Genomic DNA, 19,280 nt, shown 5'->3' with positions numbered 1-19,280 from the left:
TTGCTATGCTGTCAACTCAAATTGACAACTCTTATCAAAACAGATCACATTTTGAATATATTAAACTTTTTAAATTAAATTAAAATGTAAATTATTTACAAGTTTTGAGTATGGAAGCAGATTGCTGAAGTTGACGTTTATATTTTTTGTAGCACAATAGATGAAACTTCATATTTAAAGACATAAGATATGTTTCCATGCCTTTAGAAATGCAAGAAATAACAACACTGCAGATACTATGTGAGGGCTTCAACTGCACAGCACAGGTATAAGGGGAAGGAACGGGAACAGGGGAAGCCATTCCTATTCCCTTATAATTTTGTTCTGTTTTCCATGCACATCTTTCCTAAGATAGACATATTCATGATGAAATGTATCACTGCTACCCTTCTGTCTCCTGCACCTCTCCCCAGACTAATACAGGAGTATCTCTGGGCTGCAACACTATGTGGCATACATCTAACTTTCAATGAAAAATAATCCAGAAGGGATACATCCAGTATGAAATACCTGGAGTTTAGGCATCTAAATCTACCTAGGCTTGTCATCCCAGGCTTCCTTTAAATCTAACAGAAAGTTGCAGGTGTATTTCACCAGGACTGGAGTAGTCATCTACTTCAGACAGAGAGGAATTAGGCCAAAATTAACTGTGAATAATGGCTGCTATTCTCTGCTGACTGCTGAAGAGGACAGGTAGTGGGGAAAACATTGAGAAAATAGAACTGGTGCTGCCAGAGAGTGAGGGACTGCCCATTGCCACCACACAGCCTGTGCACCTCAATATATCTCCCATGAAATTCTCTTTGTCTGCAACACTGACTACAGCATGAGGAGAGATGCTTGATGCTAAAGTTCCATGCTCTAGAGCCTCAGCTCCTTTGAACCAGTCTTTGACTATTCATTTTCAGAAGTTGCTATCACGTATAAAGCACATACCAGTATGCTAGATACTTTAACTTTTTGAGATGACACTCTTCGTCACTCCCACAACGTCTTAGATTTTCTGCATAAATCTTTGCAGAGAATAGTGTGGATGAAACTTTGACAGAAACCAGCCTCCAGATAAGCCAAGAGGTTGCAAAGCAGTCCCGTGGTTCCCTACATCTTATTTCACCAGGCTGGAATGTTGAGCAGTGACACTGGAGCTCTTGCCAGTGTGCACGGTACACAGGCTGTAAAGTAACCAGGGGTTTAATCAATCCAGATAATTGCCTTTTTGATACTTACAGGGAGACCATAATGATTGTTTCTTTCAGGAATATTGCAGTCTTATCACTGACAAGAGCCTCTGTGCTACTTAAATCAGAAAAAAATTATCCAATATAAAACTGTGTTTCTATTGAAAAGTTTTACAGAAGGAGGTGGCATTAAGGTGTATTTATGACACAAACTGATAACATCTGAGACAACTTTAACTCCTCTGTTTTCTTATTTGTATGCTATCTTTTGGGACAAAACTTAACTTGGTACTTTCTTGATAGTGGAAGGGTTTCCTACATGTTTGCTTTTGCAGCATGATTCATGGGGTCACTCAGTTCAGAGCTCTAAGCTTCTTTCAAGTCTTTTATACCTGCAAACATTTTTAAAACACATTTTAATTTGTCTTTGGCATAAGTACACTCTTAAAAATATTGGAAGGTGTGACAATCAAGTCATATTTTAAGCAACTGGAACCTGTAAGGTACTATACGCTACATTTTGAAATGCATTTTTACATGCACTGTGGGAAAAACTGGCATTCTTTTTTTCTTTTTGTTTGTTTATGTACGATGAAAGAAGGAAATATGCTTTCCTTTAACTGGTGGGGCAGGCAGGGCAAATGCCACACCACAATAGGACTTTTTGTTTCAGCCTGGGTTACCTAATAGCTCAGAGCTCACAGAACACTTTCCCCTGCCCTGGTGGGAGGATGGGCCATCAGCCTGGCTCCCTTCCCAGAAAGAAAGAAAGAAAAGGAGTCAGCTCCCCATTCAGCAGTTGCAAAGGCAGCGAAACTCCACCAGCCTGGAGCTCATTTATTGCCCAAGTCAGATTCAGGAATACTGAAGCACAAGCACTGGAAATCTTTCTTTTTTTCTCTGTCCCTCCCTCCCTCCCTCTCTCTCTATAAACCCCTTTCCTCCACACACACACCTTCCCTCCCCTCGCAAAGATAAGCTCTTGGCCTTTTTTTCTGCCTTTTCAAGTCAGCAGTATGTCTCAGTGCATATGAATCTGCAAGCACACCCTTGGTGCCTCCCTGGTATCTCCGAAATGTAAATCACTTCGGAGATACTGTTCTTAATCTAGACATGGAAAAAATGTTTACTGTTTTTACCCCAGTTGTGGTCCTCCAGATTTGTTGCAATCACACAACTGTTAATAGTTTTAAGTGTTTGCTTTTAAAATTTCAGCATTCCCAGATACCATTGATCTCTTTTCAGGAGAAAATCATAGAGGGATGTAGAAAAAGAGCCACACTGTACAACAGTTTCTAGCATTAATCATGTGATTCCCCAGCTCCTCAGGAAAAATCATAAGCAAATTAGGTGCTATCTAAACTGCTTTGCAGTTATCATTTAATATTCAAAGGAATAGCAAGTCATCTCCCATTCCATGCATAGAATTCAGTGCCCCCTGAGAAAACCTGAACTGATTTTCTTTCCTCCCGCTTTTCAAAACTAACCAGGGCCAACAAATGCAAGGGAAAAAAAAGTAAACTTTGAAGCTGAAATTTAAAGCAATGAAAGTCAGGAAGTTCAAAAGTTAATGTTCCTATGGCTGTGTTAACTTGGCCATGTTGCAAATACATCATGCAAATACTTCAAGCTATTTTGTTAAAGGCATATAGTACCGTGCCATAAAGCATAATAAAACATTCTGTTTTCTTTTCATGTGGAAACCATCTTGTAAAAGCAACAGTACAGTGTACTTCTACTGCTAGCACTGATTTCTCTACCACAAGTCAAGTATCTCTGCCACAAGATGCTTCTCTGCTCTGAAAATGCTGGTGCCTTACTGGGATCTAGCTCTCCCTTAGCTCACCCACGAACTTACCTATAGATCACCCCAGTAAAAAAGGGCAACTTCTCTCCTGACACATTTACCTTACCAGAAAAATCATCCCTTTAAGATCAAAAAACACTTGTCACAGCTTTTCCAGCCCTCACTTAGACAAAATACAAACAAATCACCTTGTTGGTCATCTCCTCCTTTCTGTTCTGCTCTCCTAGTTTCTATCTAGTATACTGATACCCAAGAGCAGTAATCAACATGATCACCCATCCATCAAGTCCTCATCCTCACTACAGATAATGAAACTACCTATTAAGAAGGATTCATGTCACTTCTGTGTCTTTTGGATCCTTCGTCTCTAAGGAAAGCCAACTGCATTCAGTGTATGCTGCCATATGCAAGAGAGGATCATAAAGATGATAAAATATAACTGATTTATTCACAGATCAAAAAAGATCATCTAACTTCTCTGTTAAAGCAATTCAGTTCTACATCCTGATCTGAATTCAGATTATATGTGGACAAAAACAACAGCTTCAATTAAATGATCATGCAAGTGTCCACAGGGTAGTTTTGCTGTGATCAGGCTTCAGGAAAGGGGAGGCTTGACTGTAGCTACAGGCAAGGATCACTCCAGACTGTGGGCTTTTTCAGTGCCAGTTGAAATCCAGAATGTTTGACAGAAAGAAAAACTAAACTCACTGCTCTAAATGTTGCTTTTTTTCTTTTTTTTTTTATTGATTTATTTTTATTTTTTGTCAGAGGGGACACCAGTCATTCATTGCCCTCCTTCACAATCCTGAAAGGCAAGAGTACCTCCACGCTGAGCACATGTACTGAGGTCTGGGAATGCAAATAGGCAATTTGTGACTAATGCAATAACTGCAGAATATGATCCAGTCCTGCTTAGGATTGCATGGGCTTCCATCAGTGCCTTTGCCATGCTTCTACAGCAGTGAGGGTAACAGGAACAGTTATCTGAGGTTATGTTGTATCCAGTTCTCTACCAAAAGACAGTCCCCGAGCTAAAGTTGTCAACCTTCGAGAAGCCTACAAAGATCTAAGGTTAAGTCTAAATAAGAATATGGTGGTTAGGCCCATTATCTTCAATTAAACAATTCAGAATAAGTATGTGAATATGTCTTTGTAGGACAGGAGGCTCAATTAAATACCAAAAAGCAACAGGTGGACAGAGCAAAAGACAGGTTGAAGGGAGGATGAACAAGGTAATATGAGAAGGTAACATGAACACGATTTCAACTCAGCACCTGCCTACCCATTATCAGCTCACAGAGTCCTAGTAATGCAGGCATTACAGAAGAAGGGAGTTAGATGGAGGCCATGTTAAAACAGTATTAAATTAAATTAAAGACAAGCAAACAAAAAACACAAAAAACAAAGCAAACGCAACAAAAAAAAACAACACACAAACCACCAACAAAATAACCCGTTCTGCTGTTCCACGGCAGTTTTTCTCCTTGTAGCAGATTGAAGATATTCAGCCATAAACATCTTATGTTTCAACAGATAATATCTATGAATCTGAACATGAATAAATAACTTGGCCTATGAAAATAGTCCAAGATGAAGTCATCTGCTAACTGTACAATACTAGTATTTTTTGTACAATGCACTGAGGCTATTCCAATAAAACCACCTACTTAAGAAGCATACAAATGCCTATGTTACAAATTAAAACCAAGAGTGTGCACAAAACCAAGGAAAAAAGTGGAAGCAGAAGGTAATAAGCTATTGCACATTACATTCGGCCTTGAAAATTGCCAAGTAAGTCACCTGTACATCTACAGTGAACACCTATTCCTTTTCTCCAGTTTCATATGTTTCTGTTCTTTTTCATTACTGAAGCTAATTTGTTTAGCATTGTAGCAATAATTTCTAGCAGCTGTTGTAACATTAATAAACTACATCAGATAACCAAAAACTCTGGCAACCTACTTCTATTAGAGTAAGGATGCAAAAAATTCTTTGCAGCTCAAACTACTTGCTGGTCAAAATAAAATAATCAGTTCTTTTTGGCCCAGATGTTTTCTAACTCGTGAAAAAATAATTTGTTAGAGGAAAGATAATATGGCACACAATGTTGCAGTACAAAATCTCGCAAATAGATATAATTTGAAGACCTCTTCACATGCTTTTGTGATGTCATGTAACCAAATTTAGTTTGTTTATAGTTAACTTTGTTTTCAGTGTCTCTAGAACAGTTCAATAAAATTTAAGAAAATGATGCTACAAAATGAGTTTTTTGGTTTGGTTGGGTTTTTTCAGAGTAGAAAAAAAAATGAAGAATTTATCTGAGGCAATCCACAGGTAAAATACTTTCTAATAAATACATGGAGAAGTATAATACACATCATGTACACATTGCTACTATATAGTAGTAAGCAGCACAGAAGCAAAATCTTATTTAGTGAGACTAGTTTGTACATGTATGATATGCATTTAATTATTGAAATATTAATGAACAGGTAAAGTTCAGAAGCATTTACAACACAGCATTCAATAAAAATCCTATTAATATCATAGTGTGAAAATGTCATTGAGAGAAATTTATCAGAAAAGGATGAATCTTTAATTTTTTCTACACACAGGGATACATGTTTGTTTGGACACTAATAACAAAGCCAGCCACAGTCAGAAAACACGTTAAAAATATTTTCCATTTTTTTTTAATTTGTTTTATGCTGTAATTCTTAACATTAGCCAGAATAGCTGCATTTACAGTATAATGTATGTAAATAAATCTCAAACTATCATCCAGCAATATTTTTTCGTTATTAGTCAATGGGGACAATATCAGAGGCGGTATAGCTCTTACATGCCACAAGGAAGTACCTCTTGACAGATCATATTTCAGCTCACAGATAAGTCCATTTTGACTCTTTTTTCAGGTTTGAAAATTTGACTGGTTTATTCCAGTATATTACTTTACCATATCCAAGTAATTTTTCTGAGATTTTATTAATACTACTGTATTAAAATACATAATTTTAAAATATTTAAAAGTATCTTTTACTTTTTACAATTTCTATAAGCAAAGCAGTTGAACTGGCTTTCCAGAGGCAATTAATTGATGGATTGGGTTTGTTGTTTTTTTCAAATTCATACCATTTTGTTTATATTTGCAGTCCTCCAGTAAATTCTTCATCCAACAGGCAATTACTTGGAATAAGGAATTCTTCCAATTTATTTTGTGTGGTTTTATACACACATCTCAAACACTAAATAAAAAAAACTCTTTGGTTGAGGAAAATGTAACAACCAAGATTCTCTGAACTTTGAAAGCATTCAAAACAAAACAAAAAAAGACAGCTTCACAGTGAAGGATGAATTTCATCTACCAAGGTCAATGGTCAGAAATAACAATAAAGAACATTGCAACACATTTGCAGTGCTTTCTCCCACAAGAGACTGCGCATTTGCCCCTATTTCAGAAAAACAAGCAAGTGTCCTTTGTCTTCTTTTTAACGTGCCAAGTCTCCTGCATCTTTTGACCCTCCCTCCCTTCTGTCCTGTCTCCCCAACCTGATCCTGGAATGTTTCGGCCATGAGGTTAAGAAAGATTCCCCCATTTATCACAACCTGCCAAGCACAACAGGGTCACAGTCCCAGCCCCAGTCCTACTGCTTAACTAATCCAGCCTCAACACAGGCATGAAACTTCAAAGATTTTTTGCCACAGGCAAAAATTAGTCCTTATTTGCTTTAAAATCCAAGTATCAATCACATTAAACTGTGCTTCAGTGGAGCTAACATTTTGAACGTTTAGAGAAACATGTACATTTGGTTCTTAGCTGCAACTCTAATTGAATGCAGAGCTCACCTGGAATAGCAGTACAAATACTTTAAGTACAGCAAAAATCTCCAGTGAGATAATTCATTTTATCCAGGAGAAAACCCTTAATAAAAAGAACCATTCAAACATGCATGTACACAGAATAAGTTTTTGTGCATGTGTGCAAATAAAGACATATAATACATACAGAATCTCTGTTTGCATTAAATCACCTCAGATAATTTTAACTTCCAAAGGTTTTATTATCAGTTATACCAGATGATCAGCCACAGTTACATATATGTAAAGCTTAGTTAATGACCTTTAAATATTCCTGAAATTAATTTGGAAAAAAAATTAAAATGTATTATGAGAATAGACAGAGAACTTTGCTTCAGTATTTAGGAAGCAAATTTTCAATTATCTCTAGCTAAAATAACATGTAAATTATACTCTTCTGGGATACCGCCTACCACTTTTTGTTGAATCCTATGCAAAAAATAAAAAGATTATGTTTTTTTAAACCAATTCAGGTTCTTTAATATGTATTTTTAACTGCATTGTTTTGGGGCTACAATGGGATTACATTTAAAATTAGCTTTAAATAAAATCTTAAATTTCCTACAGATGTTTATTTATAATTGAATACTGTTTAATCACTTAATAATTCAGGGTAATGATTAAGTACTTCATAGAGTAGAGAAATGAACCACATAGATGTTATTCTTCCTGGTAAGATATTATGGAAAAGAAGTTGAGTTTTTTTTCCAGCAGAATAACTTAAAAGAATTCATAAAATGAAACTAGAAAGTAAGCAGCATGTTAACTAGAGCATTAAATTCTACAAACTGCTCAAATACATTTTATACATAAATGTTGTAGAGCCATGCTCATTTTATTTAAAAATACTGAAATAATATATCATGTTAAAGTTTTAATACTTTGCGAATAATATTTACTAAATAAATTCTACAATTCAAAGTTTAAAACATACTAAAGTGCTATTTATTTCCTATAATCTCAGGTAAACATAACTTCAATAAAATTTAAGTATAGCTACTTGCAAAGAAAACAACAGAAAACAAAAGATTAAAAAGATACGTAAGCATGTGAATGAGACAGTACATAGTGGTTTTTCATTTGCTTCCTTTATTTTACAGTACACTCAGATATTTTATCAAAATACTACTAGAAAATATCCTTGGCTTCTAATTTCTGTAACAGATTAATTAGCTTCCCTGTATGCACACTCTAACATGCTTCCATGACCACAAAAACATGCAGATATTTCCCCAAAGACAAATTCAAGTTCACCTGATATTACCCACTTTCATACAAGGTTGATGCTACTTAATTTTCCTTATAATTTAGCAAGCTATACTAAGCACTTAAGTAAATCTAAAATTATCTTGGAAAAATGCATTGGCAAGAATTATATTTTTAATTCAGGAATTTTAATTTAGAAATTCAATTTAATTTAATTCTAGGATGAAAATTTAATTCTTGCTCTATATACCATTTTTGAAATTACATTTGGTTTACTTTAGAAGAAATTACAATGGCACAAAATGGAGTGAGACAGTTAAAAACTGTTGAGCTGAAATGAATTTGAGAAAATAGTGAACAGTCCAAGAAAAGAAACATGTAACTGAATCCTGCTGCTTGCTGCTCACCAGACCCCAGACACAAAATCAAAGAACTTACTGGCTGTAATAATTTATCATACCTTTCTTCCAAACAGGTTCCCTACACATTATAGTTCCCTATAGCAGTAAATGACTGTTTACAGCTGGACCAAACTGGGTTGCTCTTTCTTCCATGGGACTTTGCTTGCTGTGCTAGGATAACAAAACAGCACTCCCAGAGTCAGTCCCTTCCAAGTTTCCCTGAATGAAACGGACATTTAAGAAGCAGTAATCATTATGCCAGCTCCCAGCGTGGCCCTCTGAATGCAGCACGGCAGCAGCATTGCTACGCTTGCCTGCTATACGGACCCCAAGGTAAAGAAAACATTTCAATACATTTCAGCGGCACACACGCACCAAGTCCCTGAAGAAGTAAGGTTTTAATCAGAATTTATTCTCAAAGAATGGTCTATGCAATTGCAAATTGCATTAAAAAGTTTGAAACAAATTCACAATGAAGACTCAAATACAAACTCATGTTGCCAACTGACAGATAACATTACAGAGAAAGTTAAAGTGAACTTTAAAGAGGTGGGATTGATGCTTAAATGAAATTACAGGTTAGCGTTATTTGTTCCAAACTTATGTCTAAACAAGTTAGAAATGGACTAAATGAACTCAAATGAAGTATTAATAAGTCAAATTCACTTTATTTCTATCCACAATTTTTTACTTTAGGGCTAATTAACTTGAACTCAGTTTATGTTTAGACACCTCTCTCAGCATATGGGCCTTAAGAGTCTCTTACAAAAATGTTATTAAATAACACAACAGATCTGACAAAATGTGATGCTCACAGATTATTACAGAATGATCCATTTTATTTCTTACAGTTCTTAACAAGCAACCTCCTGTGGTAAGAAAAAGCTGCTCCTGAAGGAAATGTATGGATTCAATTCTGTGACCTACCTAAACTCCTGTGCTCTAGAGCTACTATGAACAAATACGTTGTTCCAAAACCAAGTTTGAAACTGCTACTACAGGAGTGAAAACCAAATCTACTTTTCAGAGCAGAATCCAACTGTGGAATTAATATCCATTTATATTTCCCGTTTTATCACTAAACAACATTTACATCACTATTGCAAATTAAAACCCATCAGAATCTTACCTTAGTTGTTCCTGAAGAACAGAATTCCCCAAGTATGCAAAGTCAGTTTCCAAGATCTCTTATGTTTCACACTAATTAACTTCTGATGTACAGCAGCTCAGGTGTGCAGAGAGATTTTCAGGACCAAAATACTTTTGTACTGGTCAGCTAGAAGTTTTTAAACTTAGAAATACTGAAGACACTTTGTTCTTCCTTGAACTGTCACACAGAGCCTAGCACAGTCTGGTTACTTAAGTTAACTAAGAGGAGATCTGGGTAGTAAACAAGCTTGGCTCTGTCCAATGGCTTTCCACACCCTTCTGTTTATAGTAAGATGACTTGCATTCAGAGGTCACCCCATCAACAGCTCCTGTCTTTCAGTGGGTATCTAATGTGCTGCATTTATCCCAAGGCTCTTTTAATGAAACCACCTTCCTGGTCCCTGCTCGCCTGCTGTCGCTGCGACACATCTGCTCCTTATTGTGCAAAGTCTTATTAAGTGTTAAAATACACAGAAAAGACTTACCTGGGCATATATTCTACAAGGAATACGGACACTTGTAAGTGCTAACCTTGTCTGTGTATATTGACTAAATAAAGTCTTTTTGAAGATCAAAAAAAGAATTTTGCCAGCAGCATTCATCTTGCGAATAAAAGAAATTCAGGTGGAAAATGGATGCCATTGTTTGAGCTGGACTTAAAAACTTGTGAAACTACTCCCCGAAAGGATAATGCATATGCCTATGCCAGATAATATTTACTTGAATATGTTAACATGCTGGAAACAAGAGATGAGGAGCCTCCTTGAGCTCTGCTGCAAAATGACACAGAGCCAAGAAAAATGAGGGTCAAGTGCCAGGACCCCAATGCAAACACCAAGGCAATTCAGGGCTTAAAGAATCCATGGAATTGGCAGCTCTTACAAAACCCAGTAAATACACAGCAGATTCCTAGCACTCGTTTTCTATACATCCAGTGTGCTATTGATTACAACAGGTTTGCAATTCCACTGGCAATTATTATTTTCTTCATACAGCATTGCAAACCAGAAGAACAGACCCCAGTCTTACTTTTTTAAACTGGAAATTACTCATCACAACACACATACCTAAATAATGTTATCTTGTAATGAAGACAAGAACATGGTGTTTAGTATTTTAATTTGTAAGTCCAAAGCCTAACAAAAATCAGAATTGAGAACCGCTTCCCAATTTCTGATACTTTTTCCTCACTTCTTAGCCACCGGGTAGCACTAGGGAAGTTCAGACTTGTTTCACGTGGAGAGGTGAAACTGAAGATGGCACTCTCTCCCCATGCAAACAATAACTTGACTGCTGCTCAGAAATGCTCTTTGAGTGAAAGTTACACCTGCAGCACATTTTCAGCACCAGTTTTTGTCACCACTACAGCATCGAAATGACAGATAGCAGCTTGGCTCTGTTAAAGCTAATAAAACATGATTGATGAACTGGGCTAGAAAGCCATGTCAGTTCACATTAGGATATTTGTGCCATCATTTGACAGGTCCCACACTTTATTATTAGAATGGACTCTCAGGACTGTAAGGGCCACTAACAAATACAAACATCCAGATTCCCTGATGCCTTTTTTTCTATTTAAACCTGTTTATGAAGTTTAAGTACAAAAGTGTTGTTCTTTTTGTATGAAGTCTCACTTAATTTTTATAAAATACTTGTGCTTAGAAATACTATATACTTCCTTAAACAGCTGCCTGTCAGCTGCTGTTGTCTCATGCGCTGCAAGCAATCCTCATTTTACCGCATTATGTGGCACAATAAAGGCCCGCCTCTTTGACAATGAAAACCTACTAGAGCATATATAAAGTACTGGGAAGAGAGCATAATCAGCTTTCAGATGTTGGTTTTGAAGTTAGCATTAAGTATAACCTCCTTCTTAACTGCTGAAACAACTAACACATCAGATGTGGAAGGCTGCTAATGCAAAACTGCTTGCAAGCAATTGGTATTTCACTACCAAAAAGAAAAAAAAAAGAAAACAGAGGAAAAATCTATTGCAGAAAATGCTGCCAAGGGAAGACTGAAAGCCATGGGACATACATGAACAGTGATCTTTAAGGCTCAAATCTTTAAACACTGCAGAGAATCTTCACATTAAGAGATCAGGAACAAAATTTGTCTCTACTTCTACCAGTTATCAGGCAGAAGAAAACCAGCCTGGTTCTAGACTCCACAAGTAGCTAAGGAGCATGCTATCACCCCCTTTACACACCTCCATATGCAGGAGCTCCTTGTTCAGCAGCTCAACCAGAGCAGATTGTTTGCCACCCCCCGCCACCAGTTTACCCTTGCCCTCCTGTCTTCTGCCACAGACTAACACGTTCCCAAAAATTCAAGGACCAAAGAAACAACCATCAGCCTTCCTCCTTTTCCCAGTAAAACAAGACAGCTGAATATTTTCTCAGGCCTGGATACCTGGAGGCAAAGTACGGTCCTATACACTTTTAAAAGTCTTTATCACATAGTGACAATAAAAAGAATTCCATGTCATAATTCTGTGCACACAACAGTAGAGTCAAGAGATGATCACAGAAAAGTATTACATCTACTGCACCATCTCCTTTTTCAGGCTGACAGGGGAAACCACCGCCACAGCATCCCTGTGACTGATGAACTGCTCAGTATGCAAACTGAGATTACCAAGGAGGAGATGTTTTGTATGGACACATGAATCAGAAGCTTCTTCCAGCCCTGTATTTAAACTATCATCCTAAGGACACAAATGTGACAGAAATGAAAATAGCAGACATTAGAGATAAAAACTGTAGTCATTTGAGAAAATATGAAAGCACAAAATGCAACCAGATGCATTTGGTTTAGGCCCACAATATTGCAAACAAATTAATTCAGATATTATTTTTCATGTTCTACAGTTTTCTTTATATGCTGTTGTTTACTGTTTGCCTGCAATACTGAGAAACACTAAACCAAAAAGAAAAGCTTGGCAGCATTGCCTTTATGTTTTAAGTAGCACCACAAACTAACAAACTACGCAGGACATAAACTACAGCTACCTTTGTATCTACAGCTTTGTGGACTAATAAAGATAGAAGTGGAGGTATGAAAGATTTCTCTACCTTTCTTTTCCTTTGCCTCTAGGCAGAAAAATTGGAAAAAGGGGAAAATGCTGTATCTATATAAGCAGTAATCTCTTTTTAAGATACTAATGGGAACACAAGCTTCCCTTCAATGCATTTTCACAGTTGCTGGTTTTGTTACTGTTCCTTCAGATTTCACCATAAGATGTGAAGTACTTCTCAAGATACCTTAGAGGAAAAGCACACTGTAGCCGCACATTTTGTTGCCATTGAGCAACCTTGTTGAATACATTCGGAGAGCCAATATAACCACTCCACATTTTCAGTCAGTCTGTTTTTCAAGCAATACAGTTATAAAAATGGCTAAAGAAGAAGAAAAGAATGTTAAGAGGTAGAGACACTATTTGAGAAAAGGCTGCCTGTGAGATTTTGGGTTGGTCAACAGTTTCATAACAGGAGATCAAATTCAATGCCAAATAGATGTTTTAGTGGACTCTGATCTTGCATTCAAAGAGGGTTTGGAGGTGCTTTGATCCGAGAGGACTGTGACTCTTCCCCCCCCCCCCGGGGCCTCGCATTACCCTGGCTGGCTGACTGACTCTGGCAGGTCAGGGCAGGCCCTGGGGGTGTCAACCTTTATCCATGTAATGGATAATGGTATAATGGTGCTGCAACCAAACCAGCTTTTGTCAAAAAACTCACTCAACTGCTCTTACCTTTCTTTGTTAGTTTGCGTTTTTAGTTACAAAGCTGCTAGGAGGAATAAATGCCCAGATCTGAACTGCTGCGCTTTTTCAATAAATTTAAATTGAATTTAAATTTACAACCCCCTCTAAGATGGCTTTGTTGTCCAGTAATGTTTGGTTTGTTTGTTTTCTCTGAGATGAATCTAATCTATCAGACTCTATTGGAAGACAAACTATCCTTCAATTTCACTTCATGATTGCATCCTATGTGCTCCAAAGCTTGTCTGTAGAATCAATGGAGGCAAATAAAATCGTTACTATTACAATACTTCCATCAATATGTGATACTGTATTTATTAGACTCTTCAGCCATCACTAATTCTGTGTTATGTTCTGCCTGGCACTCACCAGCCTGCAGCTCCTTTGAGCAAACTCTGCAGTTTCATTGCAGTCCCCATCACCTTTCCTCTCCTTATTCCCTCAGCCTGGCAGAGAGCAGCTTCTCAGATACACAGAACAACAAAACAGCAGAGGACAGCTGAGCTCCAGGATGTGCACTTTTTTTCATTACTGAAACCACTACCAAAACTAAAACCTGTTTGATTAAATCTCAAACAAAAGAAATAAATTTGAAAACCAGATGGAAGCTGGCTAAATTCTAAGTAAAAAAAAAAAAAAAAAAAAGACATCTAAGTATACCACATTTTCAAACAATGAAAACTGAAAAAGCTTATAAACATAAATGAGAACTTTACATTGTAAACATAAATTAATAACAGCTACACACACATACTCACAAATCACATTCCTGAAAGGGCTTTAAAACATCAGTAGCTTTTTTTTTCATGTTTTGAGGTCTTCTTAATCTCATTTGTGTTTTCTCAGCAGTCACATTTTCCAACTTATTTCTGTAGTTGTACATGTAACTTTGTAAAATGCAAGTATACACCTTCATGCCTTTAAGCTGAAATACTAAACCTTTCACTTGAAATGTTAATGCCATAAACACACTAAAATTGTCGTAACTGGCAACACAGTATTTTCTGCCTTAACATCTCCATCTTGATTTCTTCCACTGGTTTCAATGAAATTTTTTTTTCCAAGAAGTACTCATTTACATCTTATTTCTCCTACCATGTTAAGTGTCTCTGATATCAATTCTGATTTAAAACAAATACATAAAATTATGAACTTTTCAAAATGCACACCAAGTTCAACGTACAAACTTTGTAAAAAGAGTTTTCATAGCATTACTTCTAAAGGGAAGTTGTCAAGCAGCACCATATCTTTCAAAGGCATCCAAGGTAAAAATAATTTATAACAGTATTCATTCAAGTCCCTGCTAATTACTATGAGCTTTTATTACCACATTTTCTAGGGCTCCAATCAAAATGAGTAATGTGCCAGTGATCAGTGCTAGGCAGAAATAGGATCTCAACACTGAAAGTTTAAAATCTAGGTTTAGTTATGGCTCCAGAGAATCTACTCTAGTATAATCTTCCAAGTTTATTTCATGATCAAATAAAAAGTTTATTTAAATAAGTACAGGAGAGAATTACAGTTATGTGAAAGTTGGGAAGGAATTTAAATTTTTGAAACAGACCTTGCAAACTGCAAGGGAAAGAAGAGGTCAAACTATTGGGAGTTTTGACTTGAACTTCTGATTAGCAGATAGCATTTTCAATCATTTTAGCCATTATGTGTTCAAAAACACTTGATAAGAGCATTTGAGCATGTGACTGCTCTTAGCCAAGCCTCCTATTCCAGGTAACATCCAGTTTGAGTGAACAAAATGCTGTCCATTTATATTTCTGGGTTTTTTTTTTTCAGAGGGGTGCAGTACTCCTCATTGCTTGCACTGAGCACTGCTTTCTGCTTTTGTTCTGCTTCTGCAACTCTCCTCCCTCTTCCCACCTCCATCAATACACATGTAGCTATTTCATTGTACATGTTCAGAAACAATGTTCTGAGGAATGGCATTACAGATAGACTTTTCACATGAAACAAGGAATCTATCCTTGCTTTAACTTAAGTGTTTATTTTGGAAGCTGACTAGCACCTCTGTAATTACCAGGGACCTCCTCACCAGAAAGCTAGAGTAGTATCAGGCCCAAGACAACCAAAGCAGGAATTCTTAAGCTGTGGTATGCAAACCACTTCAAGGCGGCACTTTTGTGCTGGGGCAGGCAAAAGCAGGATCAGCAGCAACAGATCCTGACCTTTCTGGGCACAGTGTTAGGACTCACATTGTTTATTTGTGCCTGGAGCAAAACTTAGTGTGGTAGATGTGCTTTTTGCATGAGGGAAAAAGATGGTGTTTAGGTTCTGACTTGAGAGACACGGGAATTAAGGAATGGCTGACTTACCCCCCAGAAGACCATCCATATGTGAGAGTTTGCTGGGTTGTTTGTTTTTGTTTTTTTTTCCTGGCAAATAATCTCTTTTATGATATCACTTTAAGGAATTAACAAAATCAGCAGTTTAAGTGAGGTGATCCCTTAATGAAGACTGATACGTAAGTATGTAAGAAAAATTCCATTGTCCTTTTTTAAAAAATATAAACTTTCAATGCAGCATGATGAATTTTACACATGCATTAAAAATACACTGGTACAAACAAGAAATTATAAAATAAAACAGAAATAACAGAATTTCTAAGTTTGTGATTGCCTGTACAGTAATTCCCTCAAACAAAACCAAAGAAAATCTCTGGCTGTTAGTTAATGAAGTGTATCTTTCATAAATTTAGAGAAGCCAGCTGCTTCGTAAAGAAATGGTTTTCACTGTATAAAAACCTGGAAAAGGAGCAATAAGTAAAAATTAACAGCACACATGAGTTACATATATTATAGTGAGAATTCTTGGGCTTATCCGTGCCTACTTATGGACATTCCAGGGAGATACCAGGCTTATCAGGGTGAGTTAGCTTGGCCTTTACCGGAAACAGCTATTCTCAGACCATTCTGAGACACTGGACTATCAACGTCCTTCAACATTTTCAATAAAGATCAATTAAAAATAATAAAAATATTTTTTTATGCAAAGTTTTAATAGCTCTTTCTGTACAATTACTTTTATGCAATGTGCCACCAATGTGTTAATAAAGAATCCATATGCTGAAAGTACTGCTAAGCCACACTAACTATTGATCTCTTGATCTCTTCATCTAAAGAGACTAACAGCTAGCTCACAAAAATCCTCAGGTATCACACAGCCAGACACTGTAACTCTTAGACAAGTCAGCATTCCACATTTTTACAGCATGCACTTGTTGCTGAAATAATTCCTTAGAAACAGAATTCTAACACTCTTTTACCATAATTAATTAACAAATTTCTTCAGTACTTTCTGATTTGGGTAAGATCTCTGTGCTTTTTTCCATAATGCTTCCAAAATGTTTGTATCAAACATGGTGCTGATAAATTTGTTCCTTTGAATGTGGATTTTCTTCTACTCATCAAAGGAGGACTTGCACAGAAGTTTCCATTTTTTCCTTTGTTTGTGCTGGCAGCTTTACCAATGGGAATTACAGAGAATTTCACAGCCTGGCAAAGGGAGGAAGTGACATCTCTATATCTCCAAATTATCCAGCTTTCAGCAGCTCACTCCTTTTCTGCTCTGCTACACTATAGGCTTTTATTACTTTTTCCTCCAGTGACAGCTTACTGCTTAACTAAAATACAGCCCTTCCGCATTGTAATTCTATTAAATTTGCCTTTTTCTTTATGCTATTGCATCCCGAAGCCTAAGTTATGTTTGCAGTCTTCTGCAACACAGAAAAACAGGAGTACGTTCTGTTCTCTAGAGGTGGGCAGAATGCACCACAATAATCAAGAGTACAATGTGGGTTTTAGCTTTCAGAGATAGCTTTGCCAAAATATCACTGCGTTAAACTGACTACTTCCTAAACTCTACAAGCTTTCAAGAACTGTAAGACATCTTAAAAATCTACATTTCTTCATATGCAATAATCCCTCAGTGCTTTTCTAACATGCATATTTACAATCGGAAATACAACGGTATTAAACTCCACTTGGGACAATGTTCTCCTTTACTGCAATCTAAAGCTATGCATAACATAGTTGCTGTATTTTTTTCCCTACTATTACTATGAGCAAAGAATTAATTTTCTATGTATAAAGTTTTAATTCACTGCATCTGGTTTTCTTGTCATCACACTTACAATTCTGCTACAGTCAATGAGGATTCACTCTTGTGAGAGCAAAATTTGGATCAGGATATAGATTTCAACACCACCTTACTCAAAAATATAGTGTTTCAGAGTTTTTACTGCAACTTCAAAGGTGGATCATTTTACAACTGCCTAGTGCTGCAGAGCAAACATCCTTCATCATCATAACCAATTTCTCAGCACCAGCATAAGCATTTGGAAGACTTATTTGGTTTACATTGTGATCTCTGGTTCTAGACACAAGTACAGAGTTGCAGATAAATTGCTTTTACATACTATTTACATTTACATATGTAGATGAGGACTAAAATAGCACAAATCATAGTGTTTTGTAACATGATTCAGAAGCTTTAATAGAATCAGGTTTTTGTCACTGTCATGAGAAATTGACTAAATAGTGATTCAAAACTGGTAACAAAAAAAGCAATAATTTGAAAAGCCCATAGTGAGCTGGGTTTTTTGCTTGCATACCTACAGTTTTATTTTCCTAAAACAGATCTCTAATGATTTACATTATGGTCTAAATAGGGAACATTATATTCTGCTTCTCCAACTGGGCTGTTGATAATTTCCAATAATCAAACAGTACCTTTTCAAAACTGAGAATAAAATGTAAAAGCTTCAGTGTTTTTTTCTGTGGAAAAAAGAAGTTAACTGAAATACACACAAAATGAAAGAATCCAAACTAATAACTTCTGCAGGTAAACAAAATTTCTGTCTGAACTGGGAACCAAGCACCAAACCCTAATGGAATACAGACAAAAAACGATTAATGGTATTTCCTTGTAGTATGCCAAAGCAATTTTCTTCTCTCTTGGACAGAAACAACTGGATTTTGATAATTGTTAGGACACAAGAAAGTGTTTTGGAGAAACACATTTACGCAAGGTATTTCTTTCCAAATATTAGTTTCTATGCCAATAGAAGTATTCAACACAACCTTTTAAAAGCATATGCATGTGCTCATTTCTTCACATGTGATATGTTTCACGGCTTTAAGAAGTGTTTAATTCACAGTGTGGAGTTAGGCATGTATGTAAATCACCACACGGATGGAACCTGAATTGAAAAAGCATTGTTAAGTTTCTGCCAGGGATTTCAGGTCTATTGTATTTTCCAGATTTCTAATACTTCATTGTTTTCAAGGAAAAAGACATCACACTGTAATATGTGCAATTCAAAATGAGGCTTACTTCTTACACGTATTTCTAGGTATGTACCAACACCTTCAGATAGTATTAAAAAAAAAAAAGTGGATGAAAACATTGCGTCAGAGATTTGAAACAATTCAAGCACACATACATTAATTTAAAATAAATCCGCTATAAATATCTTCAGTTTTAGCAAGAGTTCAAGGGAATCTTAGAAAATACTAAGAAGTGCTTTAAATACCTTGAGGTGCACAGCAGAGGGATGAAATATGCAAGTTGGTAACTAAAATATCTAGCTAAAATAAAACACAACTATTTCACCACAAGAAAAACTGTACCTCATATTCAGAGTGCACAGCATTACTGACTGGCAAAGCCATGTATGTAAGGTTTATGCTGATTTGCCCAAAATCGTCACATATGGACAGAGGCAGGTCCCAGCCCTAGACAGAGTACCATACTACTATATCTAACTCGACTTTTGCTTCCTTCCTCAGTTGTGAACACACGAGCTCTGTATTAAAATTACTGAGGGATAAAAAGAAGTTTCAAACAACCTCCCAAGGGTATTTTTAAAAAATAAGTAAGTGCCTGGCTGTGCCTGTCCAGAAGGG

The sequence above is a fragment of the Melopsittacus undulatus genome, chromosome 3 (assembly GCF_012275295.1).
Source record: "Melopsittacus undulatus isolate bMelUnd1 chromosome 3, bMelUnd1.mat.Z, whole genome shotgun sequence".
Taxonomy (NCBI): Eukaryota; Metazoa; Chordata; class Aves; order Psittaciformes; family Psittaculidae; genus Melopsittacus; species Melopsittacus undulatus.
Note: the sequence above shows the minus strand (reverse complement) of the source record.